We start from the raw sequence: 15,338 nt of genomic DNA, 5'->3' as shown, positions 1-15,338 counted from the left end.
TCCTTGGCATGTATCCAAAAGATGCTCCAACATACATCAAGGACACATACTCCACTATTTTCATAGCAGCCTTGTTTATAAAAGCCAGAAGCTGAAAAGAACCTAGATGTCCTTCATGAGAGGAATGGATTCAGAAAATGTGGTACATTTACACAATGGAGTACTTCTCAGCTATTAAAAATAATGACTTCATAAAATTCTTAGGCAAATGAATGGATCTAGAAACTATCATCCTGAGTGAGGTAACCCAACCACAAAAGAATACACATGGTATGTATTCACTGATAAGTGGATATTAGCCCAAAACCACATGAAGCTCAAAAGGAAGGACAACCAAATTGTGGATTCTTCAGTCCTTCTTAGAAGGGGGAAAAAAATATTATCAGGAAGAAATACGGTGACAAAGCTTGGAGAAAAGACTGAAGCAAAGGCCATCCAGAGACTGCCCCACCTGGAGACCCAGCCCATAATCAGCCACCAAACCCAAACAATATTGCTGATGCCAAGAAGTGTATGCTGACAAGAGCCTGATATAGCTGTCTCCTGAGAGGCTCTGCCAGAACATAACAAATAAAGAGGCAGATGCTTGAAGCCAATCATAGAACTTAATGGAGGAAAGGATTGAAGGAGTTGAAGGGGTTTGCAACCCCATAAGAACAACAATACCAACCAACCAGAGCTTCCAAGGATTAAACCACTATCCAAAGAGTTCACATGGACAAATTCTTGGCTCCAGCTGCACATGTAACAAAGGATGGCCTTGTTGGGCATCAGTGGCAGAAGAAGCCTTTGGGGAATTGCTGCAGTAAATATAAAAATGGATTTGGCTTATCTCTTTATCGGCCCCCTCGGTCTCACTCTGCAGGCACCACTTCTAGTATGGAGCCGGTGCATAGACTCAGTCGCTTTGTCAAAGATGCCCCCAATAAGACTCTGCCAGCACGACGCTCTTCAACCCGGGTAAAATCACCACCCTGTCCAGCACAAACATGACTCCAAGGCCCGATAGCTTTTCATAAATGTTTGTATATTAAATTCTCAATCCACAAACCCTCTACACAATAAGATCACATCAAATGGACAAAGATACAAATTGCCCTTCTATATGAGATAAAAGACCTAGAAAATCCTTTAAATGGTTATAGCTACCTAATGCCAATTAAGCCCACCTGGATCTAATTCATCCTTCCCGATGTCCATCTTGGAGCCTCTCCCTTGGTCCTCACCTTTGACCCTCTCTCTCCACCTCCTTTCTCCTGCCCAATCACCTGCTCTCACTTTTATTTTACTAATTAAAATGAGAAGTTTCTAATGAAGTCCTGAGTTCGTCACTAGGCAGCCCTTCTTGGGGAAGTGAAATAAATATCAAAATTCAAACAGTTGTAGGACCATCTGTCTACAGGGAATGTTAGGGCAAGGAGTTGGGAGGGGTGGGGGGGCAAACACTCTCACAGAAGCAGAAGGAGGGGTAATGGGACAAGGAATATGGAGGAGACAATATTTGAAATGTAAATAAAATATATCCAATAAGAAAGAAAGAAAGAAAGAAAGAAAGAAAGAAAGAAAGAAAGAAAGAAAGAAAGAAAAAAGAAAAAGGAGAAAAAAGAAAGAGGGAGGGAGGGGAGAAAAGAAAGAAGGAAGGAAGGAAGGAGGGAGGGAGGGAGGGAGGGAGGAAGGGAGGGAGGGAAGGAAGAAGAAGGTGGAGGGAGAGAGGAAGAGAGGGAGGGAGGGAAAAAAGGAAGAAGGAGGGAGGGATGAAGGGAGAAAGGGAGAAAGGGAGGGAGGGAGGGAAGAAGAATGGAAGGAAGGATGGACAGGAGAGGGTGTGGCTGCCACAATTATTCTGAATTGAGAGTGAGAATGGGGGTTGGATCTGGAGTAGCACAGGCTGAGATGAAGACCTGAAGTCAGCCTACTTGCTTCTTTTCCAGAAGTGGCCTATGAGTTGGCTGCACGTCATCTATTTCCTATAAGTTTTTATTATGATGTGTCTGATGTAGATAGTTTCTTTTGCATATGTGCTACCTGTGTTGCTGAAACATTTCACATTTGTGAAATTTCTGAACCATCTTATCTTTACATGTTCAGTTTTGACCCCTTGGTCTCTTTTATTTTTTTTCTAAAAGTTCATGTGCATATGTGTAGGTCTCTTTCCATTTGTTTTTTCAATATTGATGCTAAAACCTAGCAGGGTCTCAAATATGCAAGACAAAGGCTCTCTCACAGCCCTATATGTGTGTGTCTTTCATCTTTCGTTTCCCTTTATATCTCAGTAAATCGGTCTAGACATTTTCTACTGTCTCTCTTCTTGTAATTCATTCATGAAGTTATCATCTACCATAAACTATCTATGAATGACTAAATTCAGAGTAATTTTAGCTCTTTGACTCTGTGTGTGTGTGTGTGTGTGTGTGTGTGTGTGTGTGTGTGTGTGTGTGTGTGTTTGTATGATATACATATCTGTGGGAAGATATGTATTTCTATCTGCATACATGTATGTGAAGGCCCTGGTAGTGTGTTTACTATCCGCATTTACCACACTTTTCCTTCCTCATGTGAGACAGGTCAGAGAGCAAACTTCTGTGATCCACTTCTCTCTGCTCCCTGATGCTTGGATAACAGGCACAGAAAGCAATTTCTGGCTCTTAAATGGATACTGGGGCTTTTAACACACCAAGTACTTCTAACATCAGCATGATTTCATAGTTTCTATCTAACTTATTCTTATAGATTCTTAGGTTTTAGTAAAATCTTTCACCATTTCTTTTACTTTGCTTCCTATTGTGTCTGATGGTGTTTTTAGTGCCCCAAATATTATCTCTGTGTATAACCTAAACCAGCAGAATTTTTTGTCAGTGACAGGTTCTAAGAAGAGAGATGACCATGAGATGAGAAGATAGGAAAGCTGGATTCAAGAGGCCTTGGACAAGCTATGATGTATGCCAAACAAGCTTATTAAAAAATACAGCATCTTGTATATAGTTTTCAAAGGCAAAGATGGAATTAAAGTCTACAGAATACTATCATCATGCAATGGGATGAAGTCAGCAGGAAGCTAATCAAGTCATGTTGTTGGAGCAGAAGAACACAGGATATCTCAAATGTCCCACAGACCACATGCACAGAAGGCTTGGGACTAATAACCACAGCCTCTCAGAAGACAAGGCTTGGTTTCTCTGAATGAAATTACAGATCCCCCGGGGGTCCAGCTCAGGCCATTACTGGCTTTGGATTTAGATAAGAAACCACATTCCTTCTCCATACATCAGGACCCGAGGAAAGCCTCTGATCAAAGTATGTAACTGCATAGGGAGGTTCTAGTTTTCTTTTTCTCCCGCCCCCCAAGACATATTAAGAGTTTTAAGTTTATTTGATCTAGGCAAGGTCAATCTATTTACCATTTCTTGGGGTTTGCTTTCAAGAATCTCAATCAAATATTTAGCTCTTTAATAGAACTGAGTGTTTAGCTCTTTAATAGATCTTGTCTTAACTCTAGACAAGTTTCTCAACTTTGGTGATGCCCTCTCTGCTTATAGCTTTATGGCTTTTTGCAGCTACTTTCTGCTAAGTTTATCAGCATCTCACTCCATATGTGTAACTCTCAGAATATGACAAATGCCTGAGGGAGAAATACAAGCTCAACCCTGAACCTAGTGTCAGTGGTGGTTTGAATAGGAATGTGTATTTGAACGCTTGGCCATAGGGAGTGGCACTATTAGGCTTGTGGCCTTGTTGGAATAGATATGGCTTTGTTGAAAGAAGTATGTCACTTGTGAGGACATGCTTTAACATTCTATATCCTCAAACTACACCCAGTGTGGCACATAATCTCTTTTCTGTAGCCTGCATATCAAGATGTAGAACTCTCAACTCCTTCTCCATAACCATACTACTTGCCTGTTGCCATGCTTCCTGTCATGACAATAATAGGCTAAACTTCTGATACTATAGGCAAGCTGTGGTTAAGAGTTGGCATGGTCATGGTGTCTCTTCATAACAACAGACACCCTAAGACAGAAGTTGGTACCAGGAGTGGGTGCTCCTATGACAGACCTGACCGTGCTTTTGTTTGGAGGAATGTGGACTTTGGACTTTAGATTAGAAGTTTATTGAAATGCTTTCACTGGGCTTAATGGGACATCCTAGTAGGAATATAGAAGATAGTGGTGCTGAGGATAATTTGAACTATGAGCTCCCAACTTCAGAGGTTTCAGAGAATAATGTTATATGTGGCCTCGAGACTGTTCTTGTGATAATTTAATAAATATGGCTGGGTTTTGCCCCTGCCCAAAAAGTTTGCCTGAGGCTAAATTTTTGGATTAATTAAAAAGTTTTGGATTAATTCCATTGGCAGTGGAAATCTTAAAACAACCACGTATTGACTCTGTTGTTTGGTTGTTATCATTCAGTCTTTTTTTTTAATCTTGGTAACAATAACACTTCTTATATTCTATACTTGGCTTGCTGTGCAGTTTGACAAATGGCAGAGGCTCCCAAAATGCATGTGGCACGGAAAACACCTTATTGTGACCTTTATGGGCACATTCCTTAGATCTTAGACAAGTTCTGTTGGTTTCTTTCCTAACAGCACATAAGTAGTGCAGCTTACAAGCGGGCAGGACGGCTCTCAGTCACTGTGTAGTCCTTAGGGTACACATGCTTATTCTTTGACGAAAGGGTCATGTAGATTTCGTAGAGATGGGGGCCGTGGATCACAATTCCGTCAACTACTTTGCCTTTCTTCACAATGTCTTCAGTGCTTTTGTCAATAGTCATATTCTTTTCTAAGACGTCTGAGTCCCTCATGTACAGCTCATCTCTTGGGAGAAGATGGATGGAGCCCTCAGAAGTTAAGAGTATTATTGGCAGCCATTTTTCAGCTACTTCTAGTGGGTGGTCCGAACAAAATCTATACAAAGCAGAGAGAGAGGCAAACTTTTCAAGTCTTCTCACTTCATAGAATTGTGGGGGTTGCCAGCCGGATTTCTTTTGATACGAAACATTCAGGTGCCTCTGATGAGGACAACCACTTGTAGCCCACCGTCTTGGCCAAGTCGGGCACTACACGCGGGGTCTGGCGCAGGCAGCACAGGAGAAAAGTGGTGTCACAGCGGCAGCTGCTTCGTTCATGCGGTGTGAGCCAGCCGCCCCGTTAAGCAGTGCCCAAATGTACGGTGTGCAGTCCAGGTGTGCACACAACTGGAGGAATCAGCGTAGGTCGCGAGCGCCAAGCTGGCCGGAAGCGACAGCGGGACACTGGGCTCCTGAGAAGCCAGCTCCGAGTCCCGCGTGTTCAACAGCAACACCCCACCTCCTCGAAGGCCTTGAGGATGGCCTATCATTCAGTCTTATGAAGATATATAAGGACAAGGAGCACGCTGAGCAAATAAACGTACGAAATATACAGATTGAGGACAAATGGGGTACCAAAAAGTGAAATGGGGCTAAGTCCTGTGTTCAGTGGGACAAGCAAAATAACAACTGGAGTGAATAAAGTGATGACCTCAGGGTAAGTAAGATCTTATCTAGCCAAGCTTGCCCAGTGAAGGAACCATCAAAAATAGAAAGCTGGTGAAAATGTATTTGACTGGGGGGGGGGGGCATGTTACAGTCCAGGCAAGCAGGAGAACTTGGCAGCTTTAGCCACACATTTTGGGCTTTAGCATCAAAGATAGAAGAAAGAAGAAAGGGGTTATGGAATCTCCCTCTGTGACTAAGGAAAGCTGCTGAGGCCAGTCCTCTGCTTCTCTATTCCTCTCTCTCTCTCTCTCTCTCTCTCTCTCTCTCTCTCTCTCTCTCTCTCTCTCTCTCTCTTTCTCTCTCTCTCTCTGCCTCTACCACCCTCTTAGCTCTCCCATGACCTGAATAATTCTGTACTTTACCAAGGTGTAGCTGGTCCCTCAGGGGGAAGGGATTCCCAACATGGGCCCCCAGAGGTATCTCCCCTGCTCCCAGGCCTCCCCTCACCTCCATGGGCCATATGCCCCCCACTCTCTTCATCCTTCTCCTAACAATTACAATTAAGAGATTGCATGAATCTCAGAAGAGACTTTAAACGCTAAACTTTTGAACATTGTTGCGTCTAAGACAGACTATGGGGAATTTTGAAGTTGTATTTAAAGCAGGTTTTTTTTTTTTTGGTTTTTTTTGTTTTGTTTTGTTTTGTTTTGCATTATATTATGGCTACAAGTCTATGGGAGTCAGGGAGTGGAATGTGGTGCTTTGATTAGGAATGGCTCACATAGATTTATGTGGTTAAATGCTTGGCCACAGGGAATGGCACTAGGAGGAGGGATATAGCTTTGTTGGAGTGTGACCTTGTAAGATGGTAAGTATGTCACTGTGGAAACAGGCTTGGTGATTTCATATGCTGAAGCTATGCACACTGTGGCACACATACTCTTTCTTGTTGCCTACAGACCAAGATGTAGAACTCTCAACTACTTCTCCATGACCATGCCTGCCTATATGCCATCATGGGCTCACCATGAAGATGATGGACTGAACCTCTAAACTGTAAGCCAGCCTTAACTAAATGTTTTTCTTTATAAGAGTTGTCATGGTTATGGTATCTCTTCACAGCAATAGAAGCTCTAAGACAGTACACTGCCCTCTCTTCTGGTCCTCATTTGTCTTCCAAGTTCTAGTTTCTTTTTGATTCCCTAAACTCTGAAATTTGATTCTCCGGGTTCAGAGCCTGTTTCCTGCCCCACAATTGGAAAATACTCCAAAAGAAAGTGAGCGTAGAAACCAGTGCCTGGGAGTGGGGGACTGGCTGTTCTTTAATGTGCTTTCCTTCTCAGAAATCTTAACTTTTCCAGTCCTAGACACATTAATATTTCCCAGTAGTCTACAGACAAGTACTTTATGGTTATCCTTAACAAGAGGGATATTCTGCTACTACACAGTGAATCTTAATCAAAAGCAGGAGTAGTAATTACTTTTAAATAGGCTATAAGCAGCACTAAGTTAAGAACTAATTGGATTCATTAAATTAATTGGTTAATTAAACTAACAACTACCTTGAGTTTTCAGCGTACCATTTTCCCAAAGACTTCAAACAACTTTCCCCAACCGACAAAAGACCATCACTTGTTCTCACAACTCTAATTCATAAATTTTAATTCAGAGTAAGGAATAAAAGGAGTTTGTGGACACACAATTACCCAGAGAAATGGAATGAAAATGAACGTTACATGCTGATCACCAAAATCAACAGTTGTTTGGAATCTCAAAAAATATACTTCTAATAACTGCACAAAGATCCATAATGCCCATAAATTCTAGTGTCCCTCAGGGATATCGAAAATAGGCACTCTGTCCAAAGCAATGATCTCAGAACTTCATCAAGCAGAGGAAGCGAACTAAGAACTAGACCACTCAAAGCTTTTAAAAACTTAGTTGTTGTTTTTAACCAATAATTTTTAAAGAAAAACTTTTTACAAACAAAAATTTTTAATCAAAATTTTTGCCAGACTTGTAAGACAGCAAGTACTGTAGCGTATGTCAGAACTGGGTATCTATCCAAGTATATAAAACAACAGCACTGTAAACAAGGGTCTCCTGGTCCTTTCAGGTCTCGTGTAGCAGTAGCCTTTGAAGTAGTATTCTAGGGAGTTTACAAAGTCTTCTCCCCATAAGTGTTATTAAACCTGTATTTCTTACCAATTCATTCCAGAAATGTATGTTTCACTTATGGAGTAATCTGAAATGGATTCTCCTTCTTCTTCTTCTTCTTCTTCTTCTTCTTCTTCTTCTTCTTCTTCTTCTTCTTCTTCTTCTTCTTCTTCTTCTTCTTCTTCTTCTTCTTCTTCTTCTTCTTCTTCTTCTACTGAACAGGGAGAAAAGTTACTAAATAAACAAGTAAGAGCCTCTGGATGCTAACTCTAAATCATAGCAGAGAGTTACAAATGAAGCACCAAGCACCCAATAGACACCCAACCAGTATTTCATGCTATTGATTTCTTGTATCCTACAATGAGTTTTTAGTGGAACTTTGATAGTAATTGGGTACCTCATCTTAATACGCTGACAGGAAGGAATTTGGAATAATCTGTCAATGTGCCTCTCTGGGATCCCAAATAACAAGCCACACGAACAGAGAACAAGTTAACTTCCCCAGCCTTTTATAGCCCTGTGACTTGAGCATTAATAATAAGTTGGGCACTAGCATTCTGTGGGCAATTTCTGTCCTAAGTTGGGGATGTCCTCATGATACTGATTGGACTTGCTACTGTAAAACTAAGAAAAAACATGGCTGCTCTCACGTCACAAAACAGCAAGTACACAGAAATCAAGATTTTCAGCAAAGGTCCTGTGGTCCCCTCAGCTAGAAAAGCATCTGGGTATCCCTACTATTGGTTCAATGATGTTTGATGAATATTGGTGTGATCTGACATGTCACACTATTCTCACGCTTGCAGATTGATCACAACTATTCTCTGATTTGCACTGCTCTTTTGTTGTGTCCCACTTAGAACGAACCAGTAAAGCAAAAATAATGTCAGGAGTGGAGGGCCTCTCTCATTCTTGCATGTTGCACACCGCAGGATCAATCTCACATTCCTGAGCATTTATACTGGTCACCTGCTGAACGAGGAGTGTTCAAGGAAGGTTGGGTACCAGGGCAGCTGATGCAGCAAGAAAGATTATGTAGACTCTAAACAGCTGCATCCTTTGCAAAGGTCCAAAGGAATCCAGGAGAAAATTTAGAAACAATTAGTGGGACTGTGTAATGAATAGGCCAAGTATTATTCATTTCTTCACCCCCAGATTTTCATTTCCTATATTCCATGGTTGGAGAGAATTCACGGAGATGTAAAGAAAAGAAAAATCAAAACCAACAACGACAACAACAATAAAGCAAACAGAAAAACTCCTGCTCTTTTCATGTGTCTCTAAATTCAGCTCTGTGTTTGATTTATAGTCTGCAATATGCTGAACTTCCTTCAAAACCTTGAAACTGTCTCACCAGCCTCAGGGTAGAAGGGAATTGTGTTAGTATCAACCAAACGGCCAGAAGGAGTAGCTCAACTGTTCCCCAACAGCCAGTCAACACTGGCACGCATCTAGTTGGCTGAAAGTGAGTGTGCCCTGTGCAACAGATGTGGGAGATGGATAAGGTGAACACATGTGCCGTGTTGGAATGTTGCTTAATTTTATTTTGTTTTGCACATATGAGCAGACGGATACCTCTTCACAGTTCCGCGGCTTCTCTATGGTTGGTGGAACACGGAGCACGGACAGTCTTGCAAGGCAAGCCAAGGATGTAGTGGGGAAAACAAAGTCAGCTCCCGAGGCTACAACACAGGCCGGGCAGCCCACCTGCAGATCTTCTCTGGCTTCTTCCAAGCACCCCCACAGAAAAGCCACCTTCTAGGTCCTTCTGGCTCTTTAGCGATTGGCTTGACTCTTCCCTCCAAGAGGACTTTACACACCGTTCACCGTCCCTCCACCGTTTTTCAGGGTCCGTTCGGAATCAGAAAACCCAAGAAATATATTCACAGATGTTCCCTTGTTTATTTGTTGACTCTGTGTAATTTGTTTGCCCTAATTTGTTTTGGTCTACCCTGGGACTTCCCTTTTTAATTTCCCTTTCTCTGTTTACCCCTCTTTGTGGAGCAGCGGTCTGTTAAGCTGTGAGAGACACACGCCAAATTAAAAAAAAAAAAAAAGAACAAGAAAAAGAAAGAAAGAGAAAAAGGAAAAAAAGGCAGCACTGCAGATTGTTTTAAGCACGGGCTGCCCCTTTGGGCCTGAAGGCCTTGCTTGAAGCTTGCACCTGCTCCTCCTCCTGAGACGTGGGGCTCCTGATCTCTATCCCCTGCCTTTAAGCTTCCTGATTCCTATTATCCAAAGTCAAACAGCGTTCTCTACATTCACGCCTCCAGCACTTGGCATGAAATTAATAAGCCTGGCTGATATATTTCCCTGGAAGCCTGCCACTCCTTAACAGTGGTGTTAGATTAAAAATTTTGGCATGGTTAATGAACAGGGAAAAGCTGAAGCCAAAAGTTTCATGCAGCAGTGCAAAGACTGGGGGATTCTGAAAAGAATACCAACTTCCCTTCTATTTTCTGAATGCCGTCCTAATTACAGGGTCAGATAACAAACAGAGCTAGGCAGTCGGCTCTAGAAGAAAGGGCATATCCTCAGGCTTGACTCCCACCTAGGTCTGATCGTCTGTCTTTTCAATCACATGGCTTTCTGTTGGCCTGGCTTATCTAAAACTATAATAATAGCTATTTGTGCTACAAACAGGCCTCCCTGTCCCCAGGTCACTGTTCTTCCATTAAAGGAGTACTGTGGCTGAGTTGCAGGCCTAATTCTGATCTTTCTGAAGTGAGAGTCAACCCAGTCAGAGATGACCTTGAGCATAGCAAACAAACACTGCTCAGAGCTCCAACCCTCATGGCTACTGTTAAACTCTCACAGTCATGAACACATTACTCCCCCAACATGAAAAATGTCAGTTAAATAGGTCTAGCTGTATGCGCCCCCCCCCCCAAACAGCCCAGGCTGTAGGGAAGTCGGCTCATCTAGAGATTATAAAACCCAGTGTGGGTCCTCATGATCCAACCTTCTGGGTAACTTAAGTTTTACGGAGATGTGGCAGAGCCCTGTCTCGCCCCCAGATCCTCCTCCAAGCAGTGTCACATTCACTTTCTTAACCAATGGAATCATTGTAAGAAAGGCATTTATCAGTATCATAAGCACCACTAAGAAGTCCACTTCAAGCTGAGGAAAAGCCATCCAGATGCAGAGGCAGAGGAATGATGTCACCTCCACTTGGTCTGGCTAATGTGACAGTTCTGGGACATACACCCAATCTACCCAGAGTCCTGAAGGAGGGATGTAAATGGTAGAATCCCATTTCAGGGCTACAAGAAAAATGACTAATGGTCCCCTCTTAGGTTATCAAGGGACAAGAGGCTATTAAAACGTATGAGGGCTTTATCAGGAGGCAATAATTGATCCCTTGTAGAGTCAAATCAGTTTTCTAGCATTCCATTACAGTAGGCATCTACTGTATTTATGACTGCAGGACACTTTGGAGCTTTTTCTCAATATTTATATATATATAAAGATCAAAGATCCCAGACCACACATAAGGTGGTGGAAAGATGTCCCAGTGTTTCCTGTCTGCAAGACAAACATGTTAAATATATTTGCAAACATCAACTTCTTTCCTTTTAATACCTGAAATCAAGTCAGGGAGTCTGTTTTGGAAACAGAAGTAGGATTACTCATATATACATTCTGGGCTCACTACCCAAGCTTATATACCAATGCAAGTCAATTTAACTACTCTGAAGTTTCTTTCCATGATGCTCTTCCTTTAGGACATAGGTTACACTCTGACTCCTGGCATTCACGGGCCTGCCTCTTTGCTCTATATGCTGTTACTGTGTATTTCCGTTATCATTAAATTACCTAAAAAAATAAACCCATTTCATTTTATTTTAATTTTAAATTAATCATTTGTTTTACATCCCAATTGCAGCCCCCTCCCTTCTCTCCCAGTCCCTTTCTCTCTCTCTCTCTCTCTCTCTCTCTCTCTCTCTCTCTCTCTCTCTCTCTCACACACACACACACACACACACACACACACTCACACAAAACCCCTCCCCCATACTTCTTCCCTTCTCCTCTGAGGAGAGAGAGGCTCCTTGTGGGCATCAACCCACCCTGGCACATCTAGTCATTGCAAAACTAAGTGCATCCTCTCCCACTGAAGCTAGACAAGGCAGCCCAGTTAGAGGAATTGGATCCACAAGCAGGCAACAGAGCCATGGACAGTCCCTGCCTGCTACAGCTGTTGGGGGACCCATCTGAAGACCAAGCTGCACATCTGCTCAATATGTGTGGGGAGACCTAGGTCCAGCACATGCTTGCTTTTTGGTTGGTGGTTCAGATTCTGAGAGCCTCTAAGGGTCAAGGTTACTTGACTCTGTTGGTCTTCTGTAGAGGTCCTACAGATTCCTGTTCCCATCAGATCCCTCAGTTCTTCCCCCAGCTCTTCCACAAGACTCCCAGGGCTCTGTCTAATGTTTGGCTGTGGGTATCTGCATCTGTTTCCATCGACTGCTGAATGGACCCTTTCTGGAGACGGTGATGCTAGACTTGTGCTTGTACCTATAACAGAGTATCATTAATAGTGTCAAATACTGGTTCTTACCCATGGAATGGGTCTCAAGTTGGGCCACTCATTGGTTGACCATGTCTTCACTCTCTGCTCCATCTTTGTCCCTGTACATCTTGTAGGCAGGACACATTTTGGGCCAAAGGTTTTGTGGATGGTGTCTCTTTCTTCTCCACTAGAAGACCTGCTTGGAAATGTCATCAGAGCATCCACTGCTTCCACTAACCTGTTCCATGTTCCAACACAAAGGCACATAGTTCTTAATGCTCATGGAACACAATAAAAATTATAAAACCCCCTTCCGGTCTGAACTGGTGCCCTGAGCAGACCATGGGAGATGGTTCCCCACCAAATCCCACCTCACCCAGGGGAAGCCTAACACCCAGGTTCTCTAACACTCCCAGGATAACAGATGAGGAGGACATAACATCTGTCCCCCACCCCTGAAAAAAACAGGCCTCAGCAGATGAAAGAAGATTGAAATACTCCCCTGTATCCTATCAGATCACCATGGACTAAAGCTGCTCTTTTTTTTTTTTTTTTTTTTTTTTTTGGATACTCTTTATATTTACATTTGAAATGTTATCCTCTTCTCCCATCCCCCGACCCCTCCACTTGTCTCCACAAAGGTGCACTCACTCCTGGTCTCCTGATCACCTTCTCCACCTCAGTTCCTTGGCATTCTCCTACACTGGGAAAATGTGCCCTCACTGAACCAAAGGCCTCTTATCTCATTGATGCCAAATACTGCTATCTTCTGATACATAGGCAACTGGAGCCATGTGTCTCTTAATGTATGCACAAAAGGTTGGTGTTTTAGTCCATGGGTGTTGTGGAGGGTTTAGTTGGTTGATAATGTTGTTCTACCCATGAAGTTGCAACCCCTTTCTTTAGCACCTTCATTGGGATCTGCATGTTAAGTCTGATGGTAAGCTGCAAGCATGCTCAGCTATATCTGTATGACTCTGGTAGACTCCCTGAGGAGGCATTCATATCAGGTTCCTTCCAATAGGTACTTGTTGTTATCAGCAATAGTGCTTGGGTTTCATGGCTGCATATGGGGTGGATCCCAAGGTGAGGCAGTCTCTAAACTTTTCTCCAATACCTGCTCCTCTATTTGATCTTGTATTTTCTCCCATGAGAGTTTTGTTCTCCATTCTAAGAAGAACTGAAACATCCCCATTAAGCCTTCTTTTTGAGCTTCATAAGCTCTGTGAATTGTTTCTTGGGTATTTGAGCTTTTTTGGGCTAGTATCTGCTTATCAGTGAATACATACCATGAGTGTTATTTTGTGACTAAGTTACCTCACTCAGGATAATAGTCTCTAGTTGCATCCATTTGTCTAGGAATCTCATAAAGTCATTGTTTATAATAGCTGAGTAGTACTCCGTTGTGTAAATGCACCACAATTTTGTATCCATTCCTCTGTTGATGGATATCTGGGTTCTTTCCAGCTTCTGGCTGTTATAAATAAGGCTGCTATGAACATGACTAAACATGTGTCCTTATTAGATGCTGGAGATTCTTTTGGGTATATGCCCAGGAGTAGAATAGCTGGATCCTCAGGTAGTACTGTGTCCAATTTTCTAAGGAACCACCAAACTGATTTCCAGAGTGGTTGTTCCAGTTTACAATCCCACCAACAGTGGAAGAGTGTTCCTCTTTATTCACATCCTCAACAGTATCTTCTGTCACCTGAGTTTTGATGTTAGCCATTCTGACTGGTATGAGGTAGAATATTAGGGTTGTTTTGATTTTCATTTCCCTGATGACTAGGGATGCTGAGCATTTCTTTAGGTGCTTCTCAGCCATTCGATATTCCTCAGTTGAGAATTCTTTGTTAAGCTCTGTACCCCATTTTTAAATAGGATTATTTGATTCTAACTTCTTGAGTTCTTTGTATATATTGGATACTAGCCCTCTATCAGATGTAGGATTGGTAAAGATCTATTTCCAATCTCTTGGTTGCCATTTTGTCCTTTTGACAGTGTCTTTTGCCTTACAGAAGCTTTGTAATTTAATGAGGTCTCATTTGTTGATTCTTGATCTTAGAGTATAAGCCATTGGTGTTCTGTTCAGGAAATTTTCTCCTGTGCCTCTGTGCGCTAAGCTCTTTCCCACTTTCTCTTCTAATAGTTTCAGTGTACCTGGTTTTATGTGGAGGTCTTTGATCCACTTAGACTTGAGCTTTGTACAAGGAGATAAGAAAAGATCGATTTGCATTCTTCTACATGCTGACAGCCAGTTGAAACAACACCATTTGTTGAAAGGGCTGCCCTTTTTCTATTGAATGTTTGTAGCACCTTTGTCAAAGATCAGGGAGCCATAGATGAGTAGGTTCATTTCTGGGTCTTCTATTCTATTCCATTGATCTACCTGCCTGTCTCTGTTACCAACACCATACAGTTTTTATCACCATTGATCCTGTAATACAGCTTGAGGTGAGAGATGGTGATTCCCCCAGAAGTTTTTTTATTGTTGAGAATAGTTTTTTCTATCCTAGGTTTTTTTATTATTTTTAATGAATTTGAAAGTTGGTCTTTCTAACTCTATGAAGACTTGAGTTTGAATTTTGATGGGAATTTTATTGAATCTGTAAATTGCCTTAGGGAGGATGGCCATTTTTACAATGTTGATCCTTCCAATCCATGAGCATGAATGATCTCTCCACTGTCTGAGGTTCTTCCAATTTTAATATTTACCAAAACAGTTGTAAATAGATTGTCTAGTATTTCAATTCTGTACTTAGATTGCCAAAGATTTGTGATTGGCCTGGCAAACTTAGAGACTTGTAACTCCAAATGAGTCTAAATTTTAAAGACAGTCTTTAGATTAGAGGTTTATTGCCTTAAATCTTGATCGACAGCACTCACCAGCTCCTATATTTCTCAGGTTTTAGCAGCTAGTGGTAGCAGTATTTATTGTAGGCTAGTGTTGCAGCTCCTGAGTCCTGCATGTCAGGACCTCAGACCAGCAAAACAACTGCTGTTGTGACTAGTACTATTGTTGCTATTGTTGCTGCCTCTGCTGTAACTGCTGACATCTTCTCTTAAAGTTCAGATCAGTCAATTCCATTTTTGATAATGATCATTTGGAAAAAATCATTGGGCCTTATGTTGCAACAGCAGGGACAGCACAAAGAAGGAACTCTTCCAGCTAACTTTAAGTAATCTGGTTATAAAGCCAGAAGAAGAT

The 15,338-nt window shown here is 42.1% G+C and overlaps 1 pseudogene across 1 annotated transcript; it reads right to left on the bottom strand.

The window, feature by feature from the left end:
* Positions 1-4,605: 4,605 nt before the first annotated feature.
* On the bottom strand, positions 4,606-5,973 carry LOC308437482 (acyl-coenzyme A diphosphatase NUDT19-like; annotated as a pseudogene). Its single transcript has 2 exons — positions 5,968-5,973; positions 4,606-5,335 (listed from the first exon to the last, which is right to left on the bottom strand). The product of its transcript is annotated as an acyl-coenzyme A diphosphatase NUDT19-like (transcript).
* Positions 5,974-15,338: the final 9,365 nt, after the last annotated feature.

Source organism: Micromys minutus, assembly GCF_963924665.1.
Source record: "Micromys minutus genome assembly, chromosome: 26".
NCBI lineage: Eukaryota > Metazoa > Chordata > Mammalia > Rodentia > Muridae > Micromys > Micromys minutus.
This window is presented reverse-complemented; position numbering and strand designations above follow the sequence as displayed.